The sequence below is a fragment of the Mytilus trossulus genome, chromosome 6 (genome assembly GCF_036588685.1).
Source record: "Mytilus trossulus isolate FHL-02 chromosome 6, PNRI_Mtr1.1.1.hap1, whole genome shotgun sequence".
NCBI lineage: Eukaryota > Metazoa > Mollusca > Bivalvia > Mytilida > Mytilidae > Mytilus > Mytilus trossulus.
In genome coordinates, this window is record NC_086378.1 from 78,085,708 (window position 1) to 78,106,535 (window position 20,828).

The following is a 20,828-nucleotide window of genomic DNA, read 5'->3' on the forward strand; positions in this document are numbered from 1 at the left end:
AAAAAAATAATGCCGTTTAAAAGGACATGTAGAGATGTAAAAATATCAAATATTTTAGCTGAACAATGTAGGCCGACATTTTTAAACAAACGCAGAAAAAAGACTGCATACTTGAATATTGATTCACAAACGATATGCATAGTGCTTGAACAAAAAAGTACGGTATGCACATACTGTTCTAAAGGTGTTTTTGATGCTTAAAATCAGAAAAAAATATACTTTAATTTATTTGTAAATATAAAAAAGTTGATGTGGTATATACTAGTAGATATTAAAGGTACCAGGATTATAATTTAATACGCCAGATGCGCGTTTCGTCTACATAACCCCATCAGTGACGCTCAGATCAAACTAGTTAAATAAAGAACAATGTTGAAGATCATTGAGGACCCAAAATTCAAAGATGTCGTGCCAATAACGACTAAGGTAAACTATTCTTGGGAGAAGAAAATCCTTAGTTTTTCGAAAAAAATCAAAGTTTTGTAAAAGGAAATTTATAAAATTGACCATATAATTGATATTCATGTCAACACCAAAGTTCTGACTACCGTGTGATTGCCAATGAGACAGCTCTCCACAAGATACCAAAATCACACAGACATTAACAAATATAGGTCATCGTACGGCCTTCAACAATGAGCAAAGCCCATACCGCATAGTCAGCTATAAAAGGCACTGGACTGACAATTTAAAACAATTCAAACAGGAAAACTAACGCACTTAATTATGTTCCAAAAATGAACTAAAACCAAAAACGTAACACATAACCAAACGAAAACCACGGAATTACAGGCTCCTGACTTGGGACAGGCACATACATACAGAATGTGGCGGGGTTAAACATGTAAGTCAAATATTTTTTTCTGAATTTGTGGTTAGAGTTGCTCGAAAATAAAGTGTGCAATTGTAATCCGTAAGTCTTTTTTCAGGCTAATTCCGATGGTGTTCATTGTAAAATTTATATTCTGGATTACTGTTTATTATACATGTTCAAAAAGATACCGAAATTTACGAACCACAATTATTCAACAAACAGTGGTAAGTGTTTTATTAAGTAGCAAAAGCTTACAAGATATGTTTGTACATAGAGACATCTTACCATGAAAAAACAGTAGTGCATCTTTAATATATTTATGGTCTATCGATTTGTATAAGTATAAATCCTCGACGTTTTCGTTTACTACCACTGGGTCGATGCCTCTCCTGGTGGACTATTAGTCCCTGAGGGTATCAACAGCCCAGTAGCCAGTACTTCGGTACTGGCATGAAAATACGGATTTTTTGTGTTATCAAAATTTGCTGTTACAAAATATTAGAAATTAAGGAATGTATCTCCCTCATGCAAAGCTCTAATTCCTTTCACGGATTTGGCTATACTTGTTGGACCTTTTGGATTATAGCTCTTCATCTTTTATATAAGCTTTGGATTTCAAATATTTTGGCCACGAGCATCACTGAAGAGACATGTATTGTCGAAATGCGCATCTGGTGCAAGAACATTGGTACCGTTAATTTTATTACAGCATTTTGTATCAATATTAAAGTTCAAAATCACTTTACAATGCAAATGTTTCATAGTAAACATTTGAAATGTTGATGAATCTTTTGTTTTGTTATATGGTCGCCAGTTAGCACTACCGTATAAATGAATAAACACAGCATTAATTTCACAAGAGATAAGAAGGTAAACAATTACACACATTAAAGTTCCCTTTCCATAGTGAGTTATACTAATGTGTTTTATTTTTAGATGCAAGTGGAAGATGATAATGGCATTACTGGTATAGAAAACCCTGGATATATGCGTCCATTTGTCATCGAAACACCCGATCATAATGCAACACAACCTGTTTTGGTACAATCACCCTACGACCATAACACAATATCACCGTGTGTTGGACAAAATTATCGTTAGAACACCGCAGTATTAGTGTATTAAGTTTGGTGTATACGACTGTTAATATTTTTAGTACTGTTAACTACTCACATTAATTCCTAGTGTTTTTGTGTTGAATGTCTATATTGCTATAATAAGTCAACTGTTGAACAAAAGAAGAAAGAACCTACATATACCTATTTGTTAAATCTATTGGGAATCGAGAGCATTTAAAATATGGAATAACTTTGTATAAATCTTTATTTCTTTTTTTCTGCTCCTCATTTTACCTTCCTTGTACATATGTTACATGCAAAATTGCGAGAGAAAAAAATCTATAAAAGAACATATGAATGCACATGTCAGAAAGAACGAACAAGAAATGATGTAAGCTGTACTAATGTGAGTAATAGTGCGGTGACAGAAGTGTAAAAAGTCGTCTAGATCGCGAGTTTAATCTCCCCAAATAACACACGGCTAAAAATGGTCTTAACTTTAAGATAAATATGTCTTCTTTAGTTTTTGCCCTGTCGTCAGAATTTCGTACGGTCACATTTTTCTAAATAGTCGTTTTAATGACTGGTAGTACATTGGAGAGTTTCAACCCCCCTTTTTCAAAATGAAAAATTGTGTATATTTGCTTGCATTTAACTGAAATAATTTTTCCGGAAGCTATTTTCATATATCGAAATATTCTATTTAGTATTTCATTTTCTTATAATCTATAAAATTTGCGAAGTTTAGACTGTTAAAATTTGAGGTAATTTTAATTGCAAATTCAGACACAAACTTTAGTTTCTTCTTTATAGTAGTAATAAAATTTATCCCATAATAATTTTAGCATATAGTATTTCATAAAACTAATCAGTGATAAAAATTTCGGAACCAAAATATGAAAAAAACCTTGAGAAATCAATGGAAAAAGAATGGAATAAAAAACTTCAATTTCAACACGGAACTTAATCACTTGCTTTCCGTCACATTTTGTGTATTAGTCAATAATTTGCTCTCAACTGATATATGATATTACTACCCTTTTCGCTATTATATACAAATATTTGCACTGATATATGCTACATTTTTTGTTTTCATGTGTTTATATTTTATGTTTTTTTTGTTATAAAACATTAAATATACTTTGCCAGAAAAGTCTAATTGTAAAATCAAAATAATTGACGGATAGTTTCAGTAAATATTCCGTGATAAGTCAAGTCAGTTGCAACTTGCTCCATTAAGTCCAAAGAAAAGACAAAAGTTGTTAAATTTTATGCAGTGCTTAATATGCAAAGAAAAGAAAAAATGGACTGAAATTTTGAGTCAATTTACCAGTATAGGAAAGTCGATTTTTGTACCTGCATTGAATAAAAGATTAGATGAGGTGAACATCAAGATGTTTCATGCGAAAGCTGTTAATTTATAGAAGTCCTTGCAGGCTGTTTATCATTGTTCATGCTACAAGAGTTACACAAGTTAACATATTTGTTCCCCCTTTTAGAGCGAGGAAGCTTCTAATCTGATATTTAATGACGACATACAATTATCGGACTGTTGTCCCTCAGTTTCGGGTATGTGTATGCGTTCTAGAATGCAGTCGTTCAACTAGAGTGCTTGTATATTTTGCAACAAAACATTTTAGAAAGATAAAAAACTATTCAAATTTGAATCATATGAGCGTATTAAGAATGTTTTAACCGTGTCAGTTAAAGTTAAAGTTAGAGTTGAAATAGTTTCCCGTCCATCTTTTAAACTTCAAGCACTCTGTCATTTTGGTTGCATTACAAATTATTTGCTAAAACAAAAAAAAGCAGATATCTCAGATCACGATACTGCTTTTACTAATTTTATTTTGGCTTTTGACAACGATGTGATGGTCATTACTCATGACACTGTTTCTAGATAAATATACTACTTAGTAGCGGATCTTTTCTTCCAGCTGAAATTGTAGACTTGTAAAATACAGTCTAAACTCATTGATTTCTATAGAAATACAGTTGTCAAACAACTTCAATAAGTTCAAGGCAAATATAACAATATTTTGTAACAAAATAACTATTTGAGATGCCATATCAGCTGCTAGTCAATTGAAAACTGAACTCAAATTTTAATGTCAAATGTCAAATATCGGACAGATATGTCATTCCGCTGCAAGTATACAATAGAAAAGACATATCTACAAACTCTACAGAAGTATACCCAACTTCGGAAGAAATGTCTCTTTCTTCTTCAACTCAGTCAATGCCTTCGTCTTTATTTCAATTCATTTTATGGTAACTCGATGAAACTGCATAGCCAAGACTATTCTCAGGAAATGGCATCACAGAAATTGCGTACTTGCGTCAACCGTTTGTGTGGCCATTTTATTTTACTCCTTTTCATTTAGGATTGGCTTTACAAATGTACCATGAGTTTGGTTCGAAACACCTTGTTGAAATATTGAATGCCAATGGATTTTATGCTTCTTTAAAGTAGAGTGCGACGCTATCTAATGTGTTGCCAACCATGAAATTGAGCGAAATCAAGATAGTGTGTACGTCTCATGCATAATGTTTCCCCATCATCTTTGCAGACAAGCATATGGATGTCATCTCAATATAGAAAAGAAGATGTGATATGATTGCCAATGAAACAACTATCCACAAAAGACCAAAATGACCGTTCAACAATGAGCAAAGCCCATACCGCATAGTCAGCTATAAAAGGCCCCGATAAGACAATGTAAAACAATCTAAACGAGAAAACTAACGGTCTCATTTATGTAAAAAAATGAACGAAAAACAAATATGTAACACATAAACAAACGACAACCACTGAATTACAGGCTCCTGACTTGGGACAGGCAAATACATAAATAATGTGGCGGGTTAAACATGTTAGCGGGATCCCAACCCTCCCCCTAACCTTGGACAGTGGTATAACAGTTCAACATAAGAACGAACTATAAAAGTCAGTTGAAAAAGACTTAACTCATCAGATAGACAAAAAATACAAGTTGACGTGGCAGGGTACTTATACATCCCGACAAAAAAAGACACAATGAACAGATCTAAGAGTACTCGCAGTTATCTGACAGCTAGTTCAAATCCACTAACAACTAATTAAAAAACCATGCCTCTAAGACTAAGCACTCAATCCGTACACATCCAACATACAATGGATTAAGTGTAAAGACGTCATAAACAGCCAGAGAAGAACATGACCGTGTGCAATGCCAAGTTACAGGTATCGACAGATTGTAGGTCCATGAAAATGTATATAACCCCATTTAAGATCTCTGTAAAATCTTGGATGAATTGAAAGGGATGGTTTAAAGCTGGTATTTCTTTGGGAACAAATGTCTTCGGACTTCCTACAATACCTTGTCTGTACTTGTAAAGAAAAACTCAAAATAACGTGTTTGCTTTGAGCAGAACCTTTCATGTGCTACCTGTGGCCATGAGTGAAATGTATAGAAATATTTAAAACATGTCTTGTGACGGTTGGTGAAAATGAAGATGATGAAGATAACGGTTGATTAGGTATAGAGCTTGTTGAACTGATACACATGGTCCCAGCCCCGAGTTTGGGGAGTGTTGGCGTGCCCTTAAAAAAGTCAAACCCCGCCACATTCTGTTTGTGTCTGTTTCAAGTCACGAGACGGTAATGCAGTGTTTGTCGTATGTTTCTATATACTATATTTGTTTGTTTCTTAATAATTTTGTTCATTAATCAGGTCGGGAGATTTTTCGTTTGTTTTACAAAATTCATCTCGTGAATTGAAGACTATGCAGTATAAATTTTACTCATCGTTGGAGCCCGTACGTATTGGTAATGTATGTCTCATTTGGAGGGTTGCCTCATTTGCAATCATATCACATCTTCTTTTTTTATATGGAATACTTTTGAAATACGTTGCAAGGGGAAAAAAGGGGGGATATAGGTACAAAACTTATAATGTAATATATATTAACCAGAGTTAAATACGCAACAAAAGATAATACTATATGGAAGCAGTAATAATTGTGAAAAAACAAAAGCAACGAATAGCTAGTCTATGATAAAACCTGAAGTATCCGCAATTCAATTTGAGGTCATATTTGACTGTAGTGTTCTATTGCTTTGATTTGATACCTCACCCAATATGATAGTTTAAAAAATAAATTTAAAGTATTGTCCTGCATGGCTTTTTTTTTTTACCTGAAATTGAAATTTTTCAAAAGGTTCAGTTGCTCTAAACATTTTATAGGTTGAAAATTTAATTTTTGAAGTTTTGTTTATAAAACGTCGTTTTAGGATTTTTTTGATAAAATAAATCTTAATGATTAAGGTTTATGTATAATAACAAACATTAATAAAGCCAAAACACTATCGTTTGTATTTATGTAGAGTTTAAAAGTAGAAAAAAATGTCAAAATTGAAACCCTCCCAAATTTTCAAAGATTTTCACATATAACCTTTGACCTCAATTTAAAAAAGTTGTGACCATACAAAGTCCTGACGACAGGCATATTATTATAGTACACGATTTCCTCTTTCCAATGATATATTATATAGGTGTGTGTTCGGTGGGGAGATTAAAATCCAAAAAATCTACCTTCAGTCACCGCACTATAACGCTTTCATATCAATCTTTTATTTCGAACATCAGCAAACGTTTGACGATGTATAAATATCTTAAGAAATGTTTTTATCTAAATACATGTTATCTACCTGAGTTTATACAATTAAGATATGTCGTTTGTATCATAAAGAGCACATACATTTCATTATTGAGTTATTTCGATATCAGTTTTGTAAGTCATACACTGATCTGATAAATTCATAATAACACATTTTTGGTATTACAAAAATTACATATATTCATTGCTTTAAACATTATGATGTAGCTACGTTCCGACTTAAACTCCTTTTCCTTTCTATGTTCAAGATACATGTATTTGTGCTATGTCTTTGTTTGAATATATTATAACTTTTTAGAAATCTTTCCAAAAGTTTGTTGTCAGTCTTTATTTTTAAGACAATGTTGTTTGTGTTGCTGTTATAGTTATCACGGTGTTTTAATTAAAAAATCTACACATTTTGAGAAAAAAAGAATGATGTTCATAATGATATTAAACCAATCATTGCAATGCTATTATACTATTCACTTTTGTTTGTTTGTGATTATCTGATGAGTCAAGCATTTGTCATCTTCATCTACTTTTGAGGTCTTTTTCGTACGTTGTGGTATCACATAACTTTTCTTGATAAAGCTTTGAAGAATCATCAACATACTTTGTTAGTGTTATGTAATGAGGCTGTATTCTAATGGATCTGGTGGTTGGTTGTTATCCGCCATTATATCATAATACAGCAATACTGCTTTTACGTTCATAATGAATTATTACACTTTATCAATTGTTATTGAAAAAGAAAAACACTAACCAAAGAACGCTAAGAAGTAGTATGATATGAAAACTGTTCGAAATCTAAGAGGTTTTTGTTTAATTTTATCAGACAGTGATAATTATATTCTCTATAATACTTTTTGATTACGAAAAAACAATGTTTCTGTTATACAATCTTATGAAAATAATGACAGAAAACAGGTTTTGTTTTCCGCTGTTCATTCATTTTTTAGTAAAATGTAGCCAATTTAAAGTTTGGACTATTCCATGTATCACAATTATTGGCAGCACTGTCCATTCGTTGTCCCTTGCCTGTATAAACATATTAAAAAGCAGAATCGAACCTTTCATTGATTGCATAAGTGTAATGAAACTAAAAACGTCAGAGAAAGAGACGCATACAAACTTCAAATGAGAAATTCTTGTAATGACAGGAACCTATATTTAAGAAAAAACGCGTTTCTTTTCGATTTACTCCGTATTACTTCTTGTTTTGCTTGAAACCTAGTGTCCTGTCGATTACCAACGTTAAGTTTTCCTAATTGAGATCTTTCAAAGGATTTGCCTGAATTCCAACTCCCCTTAAGGGTATGAAGCTCAGCTACTCTTTTACTTATATCTAATATGAAAACCTAGTAAAATTAACGAAGGGGTGATTTCAACTTCACCAATTGGAACTCTTGGTTAAATACTTTCCTTTTGATCAACAACCCTACATCAAGAAAATCACGATAGGTAATACAGTACATCATGTCAGTACAACAGAACTGACTTCTGACATAAAGATACCATTAGAACTGATAAGATACAACCTGGATTATCGGATTATATGCCACGATATACTGCTTTGCAGAATACTGTGAAGTCCTGGAAGATAAAATGAATCCTCAATCGCCATCCTTAGGCAACACCTTTAATGATACTTCCAATAAGTCCTAAATCCGTCAATTTGAAGGAATGTGCCGAATATAGTAGTATTGCCATTGCATACAGAATTAATTTGATGACTTTATAAGTATATAGAGATTGGTAAATAATGAAGGCACTAGCGGTCAAAATTAACAGACATTGGGATTACAAGTGCCAACAATAGACTGATAACCTAAAAGTGTACAGAACACCAAAGGAATTAAAAAAAATCAGCTGAGTGTTTAAATCACATACTATTAGTAAGGAGAAAAGTTAGCTTTTCAAAGATAAAAAATAGTGTTTGTCAAAATGCTTTATAGCCAACCAAATTATTCCCTTTAAATGAGCGGTCAAAATTTCTAGAAATTTTCATATTTTTGTTAACAAGTCAAAGTTAACATCTTGTGTAAACTTGATGAAAATTAAACAAACCAAACCTATTTAAGTCCAATAGTTGGGTACCCCTTCAATACAGGTCGTTTTTAATTTTCCCAATTTTATGAAAGAAGAAAAAAGCTTCAGCTTTTTATTTATGTTTTACTCAATTTGAAAAAAGAAGTTCATTTTAATAATAGTGTGATTTTAATTTAACAAAAAATAGGAAACAATATCTTAGTGATATGCATGCAAACGTTTTGCTGCCTTTAAAAAGAAGATGTGGTACCAAGTTTATTGGTAAATATACTACTTTCTATAACCATATTTGAGACAATGCCTTACACCATAGGTTAAACATTTAATGAAAAGATTAATTAGCGACCGTAGAGGTATATTGTTTTCATCCTTTTCATCAGTGTTAAACACTCTTATTTCTGAACCAATTTAATTTCTTTCTAAATGCATCAAATTATACACTCAAATTTTATCTCAATTCGATCATATGACAAAAAGTTTAGAAATGTTCAGATTTGTTTGATCTTTAAGATAAAAAGTTTGTCAATGACGTATGTAAATAAACTCATCATAGATACCAGGACTAATTTTAGTATATACGCCAGACGCGCGTTTCGTCTACAAAAGACTCATAAGTGACGCTCGAATCCAATTAAGTTGAAAAGGCCAAATAAATACGAAGTCGAAGAGCATTGAGGATCAAAATTCCTAAAAGTTTTGCCAAATACAGCTGAGGTAATCTATGCCTGATTATCACAATTATTGGCAGCACTGTTCATTCGTTGTCCCTTACCTGTATAAACATATTAAAAAGCAGAATCGAACCATTCATTGATTGCATAAGTGTAATGAAACTAAAAACGTCTAAGAAAGAGACGCATACAAACTTCAAATGAGAAATTCTTTAATGACAGGAACCTATATTTAAGAAAAACGCGTTTCGTTTCGATTTACTCCCCATCACTTCTTGTTTTGCTTGAAACCTAGTATCCTGCCGATTACAAACGTTAAGTTTTCCTAATTGAGATCTTTTAAAGGATTTGCCTGAATCCCAACTCCCCTTAAGGGTATGAAGCTCAGCTACTCTTTTACTTATATCTAATATGAAAACCTAGTAAAATTAACCAAGGGGTGATTTCAACTTCACCAATTGGAACTCTTGGTTTAATACTTTCCTTTTGATCAACAACCCTACATCAAGAAAATCACGATAGGTAATGCAGTACATCATGTCAGTACAACAGAACTGACTTCTGACATGAAGATACCATTAGGAACTGGATACAACCTGGATTATCGGATCATATGCCACGTTATACTGCTTTGCAGAAGACTGTGAAGTCCTGGAAGATAAAATGAATCCTCAATCGCCATCCTTAGGCAACACCTTTAATGATACTTCCAATAAGTCCTTAGTCCGTCAATTTGAAGGAATGTGCCGAATATAGTAGTATTGCCATTGCATACAGAATTAATTTGATGACTTTATAAGTATATAGAGATTGGTAAATAATGAAGGAACTAGCGGTCAAAATTAACAGACATTGGGATTACAAGTGCCAACAATAGACTGATAGCCTAAAAGTGTACAGAACACCAAAGGAATTAAAAAAAATCAGCTGGGTGTTTAAATCACATACTATTAGTAAGGAGAAAAGTTAGCTTTTCAAAGATAAAAATTAGTGTTTGTCAAACTGCTATATAGCCAACCAAATTATTCCCGTTAAATGAGCAGTCAAAACTTCTAGAAATTTTCATATTTTTGTTAACAAGTCAAAGTTAACATCTTGTGTAAACTTTATGAAAATTAAACAAACCAAACCTATTTAAGTCCAATAGTTGGGTACCCCTTCAATACAGGTCGTTTTAATTTTCCCAATTTTATGAAAGAAGAAAAAAGCTCATCCTCTAAAGCGATATTTAAATTCCAGATTTTTATTTATGTTTTACTCAATTTGAAAATAGAAGTTCATTTTAATAATAGTGTGATTTTAATTTAACCAAAAACAGGAAACACTATCTTAGTGATATGCATGCAAACGTAAAAAGAAGATGCGGTACCAAGTTTATTGGTAAATATACTACTTTCTATAACCATATTTGAGACAATGCCTTACACCATAGGTTAAACATTTAATGAAAAGATTAATTAGCGACCGTAGAGGTATATTGTTTTCATCCTTTTCATCAGTGTTAAACACTCTTATTTCTGAACCAATTTAATTTCTTTCTAAATACATCAAACTATACACTCAAATTTTATCTCGATTCGATCATATGACAAAAAGTTTAGAAATGTTCAGATTTGTTTGATCTTTAAGATAAAAAGTTTGTCAATGAAGTATGTAAATAAACTCATCATATATACCAGGACTAAATTTAGTATATACAAAAGACTCATCAGTGACGCTCGAATCCAATCAAGTTGAAAAGGCCAAATAAGTACGAAGTCGAAGAGCATTGAGGATCAAAATTCCTAAAAGTTTTGCCAAATACAGCTGAGGTAATCTATGCCTGAGGTAGAAAAGTCATAGTTTTTCATAAAATTCAACAAATTGTTATCAGTTAATTTATAATTATAACCATATCAATGACAATTCGTGTCAGCACATAATGACTACTGGGCTTGTGATACCCTCGGGGAAATAAATCTCCACCATCAGTGACATCGACCCAGTGGTTGAAAATGAAATTTGTCGTATACTTTTCAATAAGATCATATAAATAGATTGGAGCGTATTCACCAAGTTTATCTATATCTATTTATATCTCATATTTCTATCTGTCTATACGAACATAATCTGATATACATTTCTTTTTTTACATGCAGTGTAATTAGTGGATTTTCCGTATCACATATTTGACAAACTACGAGATACTGGATATGCAAATAAATTATAATCTTGTATTGAGTACAGTTATGTTTGTTATTCAGAATGGTAGATTTAATATCATTATCTATGTAAGTATGAACACGATTAATTTAAGTTGTATTTTACATCAAATATTTGTACACATTCGAACACAAAGAGAACTAAGATCAGAATTCTTCGTTCGAGTATTAAGCTACAATATACAAATATGAACAGAGTGATATCATGGTGAAAAAATCCACTATGTAGCCTCAACCAAATTAAAGCAAATTAAATCAGGAAGTTGTTTTCTGTTTGAATCATTTTATTAACTGTCTTTCCTTTAAAACACCCCACAAATGAATCTTTATTATATACAAAATAAGGCAAATGATGAAGATAGTTATATTTGGCTAATTCTCCTCTCTGAGGCCAATAAACTAGAACCTTAATATTATATACAGTAATAATGAAGAAAATGACTGTATAATATATACATACATATGATACATGTTCAATGTGAGCATTCTTTGAATTTTAAATTTAAAAAAGCGACAAAACAGCATTGACTACGGGCAAATGACACCCGGAGATGAAATATGAAAATAATAGCAGTCAGGTATACTCCGGACTTACAGTTTCTATAAGTCAATTCAAAGATAAAACATGTTGCAGCATCACAACCGTACAAGACAAAAACAAAATACATTTGTGGGTAAACTATGCCCAACGGAATGACAACCTTAACATTACTAACCAAATTTTAAGACAAACTTAAAAAAGGCTCCGGACTTGGGACAGGCGGAAACATGCGGTGGGGTTAAACATGATTTGTGAGATCTAAATTCTCCCATTTACACCTAGCTAATGTAAAATTAACAAACACACAGCAATACGCACAATGAAACTCCAATTAAAAGAAGTCTGAGGCCAATGTCAGAAAATGTTGCAAAAAAAACTAGGCAATATGATAATAATACTGAAAAGAGGGGCGAAAGATATTAATTATCAAGAGACTAGTATTACTTACTGACATGCCATCGTCAGACCTCAATTAAACAGGAACCGGTCATAAGAAGCATTCTTATGTCTTACGAACGTCTAAAGAGCGTCTTAAGATTTAAGAATGTAACAAGACCCTACCTCAGCCTATCTTAGAATGATTGACAGCCATTAATGTTTTGAAAAAGTGCATGATTTAAGAACGATTCTTACGTCTACCTTAAATCATTCTTACTAATTCTGGTAACACAAAAACATTCTTAAATTTTGGTCAGTTATTAAGTGTTCTTAAAACAAACTCAGCAACTTAGGGGTGTACCAAGAACAATTCGCAATAGCTTCACTTGACATTTTTTGTAAGAGTAGTCCCGACTACTCTTAGCTGTATATTCACTTGTTAATATTAGAAGAAGTTGCTTAAAAAAGTTAATACGTCAACCTTAGAACTTCTTTATTCTAATTTTTAATTCATCTGAATAGGAAATTATATATCATAATATTGTTTTCTTGGCCATGTATGGGGAGGATGTTAGTTTCTCTTTTTTGTAAATCATTACAGTTTTGGCTTGTTGAGAGAAGTGTTAAATATAAAGCAAGGAGAAATTTGTGACCTTTTCAATTTCAAACCAAGAGTTCCAAATGGTAAAGTTTGAATAATCACTTCTTAAATTTTACGGAAGTCATCATGAGTTGGTTGAACAATTATTTACCGGCTTTGTAGTATAATGAGCAATACGATGGGCGCCACACGTGAAACAGGATTTGCTTACTCATCCGAATCATCTTCAGTTTTTAGTGGGTTGGGTGTTGTTGTTGTATACCTGGTTTTTTTTTTACATTTTTGCATATTGTCTTTTTTGTTCAAGCATCGTTATCAATATCATGAAATTTGCCAAGACTGTCATACAAGTGAGAGGTTCAGCTCTTTAAACCTGGTTCAATCCATCATTTTTTCACACTTTGAAAATGCCTGTAACAAGTCCGGAATTTGACAAGTGTCGTTCATTCGTTTGATGTGTTTAATCATTTGATTTTGCCATTTGGTTAAGGACTTAATTTCCGTTTTGAATTTTCCTCGGAATTAAGTATTTTTGTGATTTTATTTTTTGTAAGAAGGCTTTTAAAATGTGAAAAATGTATTTTTTTTAAGTGAAAAAATATAAGAAGATGTGGAATGAGTGCCAATGAGACAACTCTCCATCCAAATTACAAATTACAAAAGTAAATCATTGTAGTAGTGATTTGACCGAGATGAACGGTAGGATAGAAAAAAAAGCCTACGTCATTTAAGACTCGTCATTTATACTCGATCCAAATCCTACCATTGGTCTGGTGAATAATAGGGTCCTGAGACAAGCATGTTTTTTTTTATTAAAATAATAATGTTCTATAAGCATTTAAAACAATTTCATGTTTGAAGCGGTGCAAATTTTTAAATTCAATTTGTCTTTTATCAAAAAAGGGCCGGAAGAATAATTAAGGTCTGCGGCCAGAATTGTTTTCCTTAGGTTAAATGGATAGTTTATTGTTATGCGCATTTAATCGTTCATTAAAAAGTTTCTATGATTCATTTAAGGTGATTCTAATTTCTTTGCGAGGAACCAAAAACGGAGACAGCAGAAAATTATTAAGAACTCGTAACTTGATTACAATGCAACTTAAGGGAGAAATAAGAGCGGTCTACGAACAACCTGAGAAAGCTTTGATTTACACTTGTTGAGTGATCTTAGAATTATCTTATCTTCCCCTTAATTCAATACTTACGACCTCTCTTAATTTAATTTCTTGTTACCGGCCCCTGATTGATAGAAAATGTCTTCATCACATGAAAATCAAGGACAAATTATTATACTCTATGAATTGTTACATTTGTTTTCAGAATACTTCCTGTAGTGGTCTATTTAAAGATAATGATGTGGGTAGCTATTTGTTGTAGATGTTCAGATAGATACATGAATTTATGTGGTAATCAAGGACTGATTCGTGACATTCCGACCACATTTGACCAACGAATAGTGGTAAGTGTACAGTTTATCAATTAGAATAAGAATTAAAACATTTAACTCAAACTTGTTCATAGGGCAATATTCAATATAAAGAAACCTACTACAATATGTAAATTTATCAACAGAGCGTACAGAAAGTAAAATACAAAACTAAGACTGGCAAAATGTGCAGTAAAACAGCGGAATACATTCTTTATACAAGTGAGTCTCAATGTAAAACGATCGCAAAGGTCTTCAGTTTTTACATTCTGAAATTAATATACTTTACATGACAGTTCTTGTCCAATCGTTTTGATGTGTTTTGTTATGTGATTATGGACTTTCCGATTAAAAAAAGATGGAAGAAAGATACCAAAGGGACGGTCAAACTCATAAATCTAAAACAAACTGATTAAATTTCCTTTAAGTTCAGTATTTTTGTGATTTTACATTTTACGCATAAAGTTTTTTTTGTGGTGTAATCATGGCAAAGGATGAAGAATGCATGAAGGTAAATTTTAACTAGGATATGAAAATTTGAATACAATATGCATTAAAAGAAATAATTTCAATAAATCGATTGTTCTTAACTTGAATATTTCAATATTATTTCTGTACAAATTACTTTATCGTTGAAAAATCCCAGTATTTAATTTGGGTTATGTTACCTTATATGTATGCTCCTCAATGTAAATTAGGAATAGTTGTGAGATATTATGAATTCAGTTAGAAGAAGGCATCTTTAAATTTATTTTTTGGCCTCTCAAATAGAAAATCACAATGATATTAGAAATTCACAATTTGCCACATGTTTCTTAGGATATTATGTTGTTTTAATTTTCCAGCCGATATGAAAGGGGTCGTTTGTATTATGTTCCTCATTTTCATCCCTTTAACGAAATAGAAATACATGCATCAACGTTGTACAAATCCTCACGGTGTCCACCTTATTACTGAGTTGATTCTTTTTGTTTCAACATTTGCTCAATTGTACAGCGATTACGCGGGCTCTTGTTAGTTATCTTAAATGTTGAAAAATGTAATAAATTGAGAAAAACATTAACTGCAAAATATAGGAAAAGCAAGATTTACAAATTCTTCAACAATGCCGAAATTATTGTTCGACCCCTTATAGAAATTATTTCCCTTAAATAATAAAAAAAATTCTAATAGCATTTTGGGAACATGTAAAGTAGAGAAAAACTACTCTAGTCCTCACTGTTGAACTAGTGATGAAGCTGCACATAGATTTATGTGAACGACGTAGTCTCTTTAGATCTTCTTCTGCTAGTTATAAACCTTATTGTTTTCTATATGATAATAAGGTGCTGTGGTATGATTGCCAATGAGATAACTATAAAATATATACCATTTTGTCCGTTATACTTTTAATATGCAGTATGTACAAGAACGGCTGCATACGTATATTCCTTTTTTTAAACTCTTTATGTTTCAAATCACAACAAACATATTAGATGCATGATTTTTTTGTAAGTTGTTATTGCCATTGAACTTTCTGTCAGTAACTATGAGTACTCTCAGATCTGTGTTTGTGTCTTTTTCTTGTTAGAATGTCCAAGTGTTCGGCCATATCATTTTTTGTAAGATAAATTGTATTCATCAAACGAGTTAATTTAACTGACTTTATTGTTTGTTTTTATGGTGTTCTGATACATCTCTGTAAGAGTACCTGGTTACATGTTTGACCTCGTCACATTCTCTTTACATGTGTGTGTCCTAAGGCAGGAGTTTTCAGTTCAGTGATTTCTGTTGTATAGTGTTGTATTGCATATTTGTTTTAAGTTCATTATTTTGGGCATCAAGTGCATAAGATTAAAATCAGAACGATTTATCATATCTCGCATATTTATATGACAAACAATATACAACTCATATCAAAGAAATTAAAGCTAATTTTATACATTACTTTAGACTGTGTTACGTTATTGAATGACAACTTGTGTTTGTATATATATGTATCTAATGTTGATTCGTTTTTATTCACCAGATACCAATCGTCGTGGGTTTCATTGATACAGGTGACCACAAATTCAAATGTTCAGCAAATACCATTTTTTTTATAGGATGTGTATGAAGTGATTGGCAAAACCACGAAATCAAATATCCACCAAAACACAAGTTTTCATCACTCCACTAACTCATTGATGTAATAAAACCCCTAAAAGCAACGAAACACAAACAAATTATCTACAGAACAAAACATTCACAACTAAAGACAAAACAACACAACTCATAAGTTCAAGAAGATTAAGCAGATCGTATTCTAAATTTCAGTCTTTATGCTAAACAGCAAGTTTCACGGCATTGGCTTGTAAAACTGCTGTTGGGTTTCCAACTGAATCAACCAAAATTTTCGAAACAATGAGCTTGTGGACTAAAAATGAAGAGTAAAGGCTGAAATGTTTCTGGTCTTTTTTAGTCTTGTATTATTTTGATTTTAGTTTCTTGTGTACAATTTGGAAATTAGTATGGCGTTTGTAATCACTGAACTAGTATATATTTGTTTAGTGGCCAGCTGAAGGACGCCTCCGGGTGCGGGAATGTCACGCTACATTGAAGACCTGTTGATGACCTTCTGTTGTTATTTTTTTTCTATGGTCGGGTTGTTGTCTCTTTGACAAATTCCCAATATCCATTCTCAATTTTATTTCATATTGTTGGGCATGTACCTTAAGATTCGGTTATACGTCTCATTTTGTTGTGATACATTCGAATCAATGAGGACGGGATTATATTTACGATAGATAAAACACACATATAATTGCGATGGCTCCGATAATATATATTGATAGCTTGTTCTCTCGAGGACTCCTTTGTTTGTGGTTCTTGTGTGTTTAAAAATATTTCATAATTTCTAAAAGTTGTATCATTTATTTGTTTAAGAGCACATGACAAAAGGAATAAAACTTATTTAAGTTGATAGTGTATACTAAGCATTCGTGTGTAAAATTGTTATTGTAGATGACCTGAATTAACAGGATGCACTTTTACATAATAAATATGTAATTTTCAAAGTTTTCCATTTCTATTGAATTGTACATAATTAAAGAATTTTAGTATAATATACGTTAACATGCAGTATATATAACAGAATAATCAAATATATATTTCTTCAAACCCTTTTTTAACCACACCAAAAAACCGACAACCACTGAACTTAAGGTTTTTGACTTAAGACTTTATGCATGCACATGCACCGGAATTAAACGTTTTAACATGCGCTTACCTTAACCCCTACATGAAACAGTAGTATAATATTTCTACATATAAAAGACACTAAAAATTTCAATTGAAAACTGCTTAACTTCTTCAGAAAAACATATATACAAAAACAAGTGAACATAGACTATAACGCAAAATAATTTCAATATTAATACAAAAGATGTTTAACAATGTAAGTTTTGTGTATCATGCATAACATTGTGAATGGAAATAGGGAATGTGTCAGAGACAAGTACCCGATCATAGAAAAGACAACAACAGATGGTCACAAGCAGGTTTTATCCTTTTGAATAATAAATGATTATTGCCAATCTCCTTTGCAATAATAAACCTTATTACACACAATTATCATACTAATGTATTTTGGGTTTTATAATGTTTTGCTTCAGATTGAAAACATCTGTTTCATGTCTTTAATATGTTCATGTTTGAAATATTCTAAACAGTTGGTTATATGCTGGTCTTGCATTTAAAAAGTAAAACCACAAAAATTATGAATTCCGAGAAAAATTAAAAATGGAAAGTCCCTTATCAAATGACAAAATCAAAAGCTTAAACACATCGAACGAATGGATAAAAACTGTCATATTCCTGACTAGGTACAGCATTGGCTTATGTAGAAAATGTCGCAGTGAATCTTGTTTTATAGCTAGCGTTACCTCTCATTTGTTTGATAGGTACATCAAATTCCAATTTATTGACAACGATGCGTGAACAAAACAAACATAAAAGGGTAAAAATGTAAAACAATACAACAGTCAACACTGTGTTATAAATGCGATTTCAGATTACAGATTTTCAATGACCATGTGGACGTATAAGGGTTTAGAAGGAAGAACAACACCTACAAAAAGTCCGAGGTTATGAATGTGCTACCTATCTTAACAACTAAAACGTATTTCTAGAAAAAAAAAGCTTCAAACTCTATTGTATTCTTATTCCAAAATTATAAAATCATTATTTATCAGCTCTAAAACATGAAATTCACGACAAAAATCGGAATCCAACATGTACCCATAGATAAGTCACAAAGTTGCTTTTTATAGTTCTTCAACCATATGTTTGGGAGTTTCACTGAACAATGGTACACACCTTTATAGCGACTAGGTGAAGCTCTCCTCCATGTTCGTGATTTTTCTGTTGTGTTGAATACAAAAGGGTAGCCTTTGTCTATTTTCTGTCCTTTTGTCAAATTACTGTCACTTTGACACATTCTATGTCTATTCTCAATCTATTGCAAACAATAAATATATTTAGTAAGAACCTTTAACAAGCCGTATCAATCAGTTGTAGCTTCATAGGAATTGTAAAGATCAACTCTAAAAACTTCAATCATAAACTTAACAGTTTTTCTTTTATTAAAAAAGTTGTATTTCTTTACCTTTTGTGCTATTATTCCCAATGCCAGATTAAAAAATGTCGGATGCATCCTTTGATTTTTCTCTACAAATATTTTAATCGAAGGTACATTATATACAATCCTAAATATTAACTTGATGTTTTCTCGATCATATGACAAAACATTCAGAATTGTTCAGCTTTGTATGATTCTTAATGTAAACAGTATATCGGTAAAGTGTGTATTTTTTTCTATCAGTTTGAATAAATTCATATAAATATATTAGAGTGTTTTCCTCAAATTGAGGTAGCTAGCCAAATCATTTCTTTTTAATATAGGATTTCGCTATATTTTTTTTACAAATAAACTTTATGTTATACTAAATAGAAAAATAAAATAAAAAGATTGAGTCACCGTTCATTTGCGCTCACAATCTGCCTTCGAATTAAAAGAAGCATACATTTGTGTAAAGTTATTCTTTATCTGTTGAAATAATAGGAGAAAAAAGGAATATCGAAATAAAAAAAAAGAACTAAATAACAGAAATCGCTGAAATTTTACAAAAGCTTAGTTAAAGTACAGCTTATTTGAAAATAATAACAAAAACAATAGGTCACCGATGAGTTAAATCCATACATTGCGTATTTCAATTTTAATGCAAAAAATTGGCATTGTTTCACCAAAGGGAGATAATTTTGAGCTATTTCTTTACTTTTTTTGCCATTTTTCCCAACGCCAGATTAAAAAATGTCGGTTGCATCCTTTGATTTTTCTCTACAAAAATTATAATCGTAGGTACATTATATACAATCCTTACTGATTTGAGAAATCAGGGATTCTTCATAATCCCTAATTAAACAAAATCAGTATTTCATATAGTTTTACATATATCAATTAATCTGATTATTTAAAAAGATAAACATTCAAATTCATTTGTTTCAATTGTGAGTTATACAATACTTTTATAATCAGATTGATGGGCCAGATGACAATGGTAGTGCTGGTATAGAAAATCCTGGATGGATGTCACAGCCTTCATCTAGCACTGAAATGACAGAGCCAAACTCAACACAAACATCGGCGCCAACAGTTGTCACAACTCCAGACTACACAGATCAATCCTAATGTAATCTGAATACGATGGGTGTTGTATTTGAACGAAGACGACTGTCTTGTGCTGCTTACTACTCACCTGAACTCAATTGTATTTCACAATTAATTATAATCCTGATACCTTTGATAACTAATTAAGCAAGTTGTTGTTATATTAAGCAAAACAAATGCACTATGCAAGTCTGTTGTATTTCGCAAATTATGTTAAAATAACGGTACCAGACATGCTAAAGGAGGGATTACTCACCCCCGTGTTTAAGAACAAAGGCGAGAAAAACATAGCAACCAATTACAGAGGAATCACTGTATTACCTGTGTTAAACAAAGTGATGGAAACAATTGTGAAATTAAGGATCAACCCAACAGTTCTTATAACACAAAATGTAACTCAACGAGGATTTAAAGCAGGCTCAGGACCGGCAAATGCAGCATTACCGGTCTAAGAAATATACCGTGAAGCCAAAGACAACAATCAAGAATATGAACGCAAAATCAGCCTTTGATGTAGTCATACATTCCCATCTATTGAAACGTCTCTTTCATGCTGGAATTGATGATAAACACTGGACAATCATTCAGAGTATGCACACAAATGCAACAAGTGCAGTTTAATGGAATGGCAAAACTTCAGAGCTATTTAATGTACTACAAGGAGTACGCCAGGGAGGGCTCCTAAGTACGGATCTATACAAGCTTTACATCAATCCTCTACTTAACATGCTGGAAACATCAAATTTAGGATGTAGAATTGGA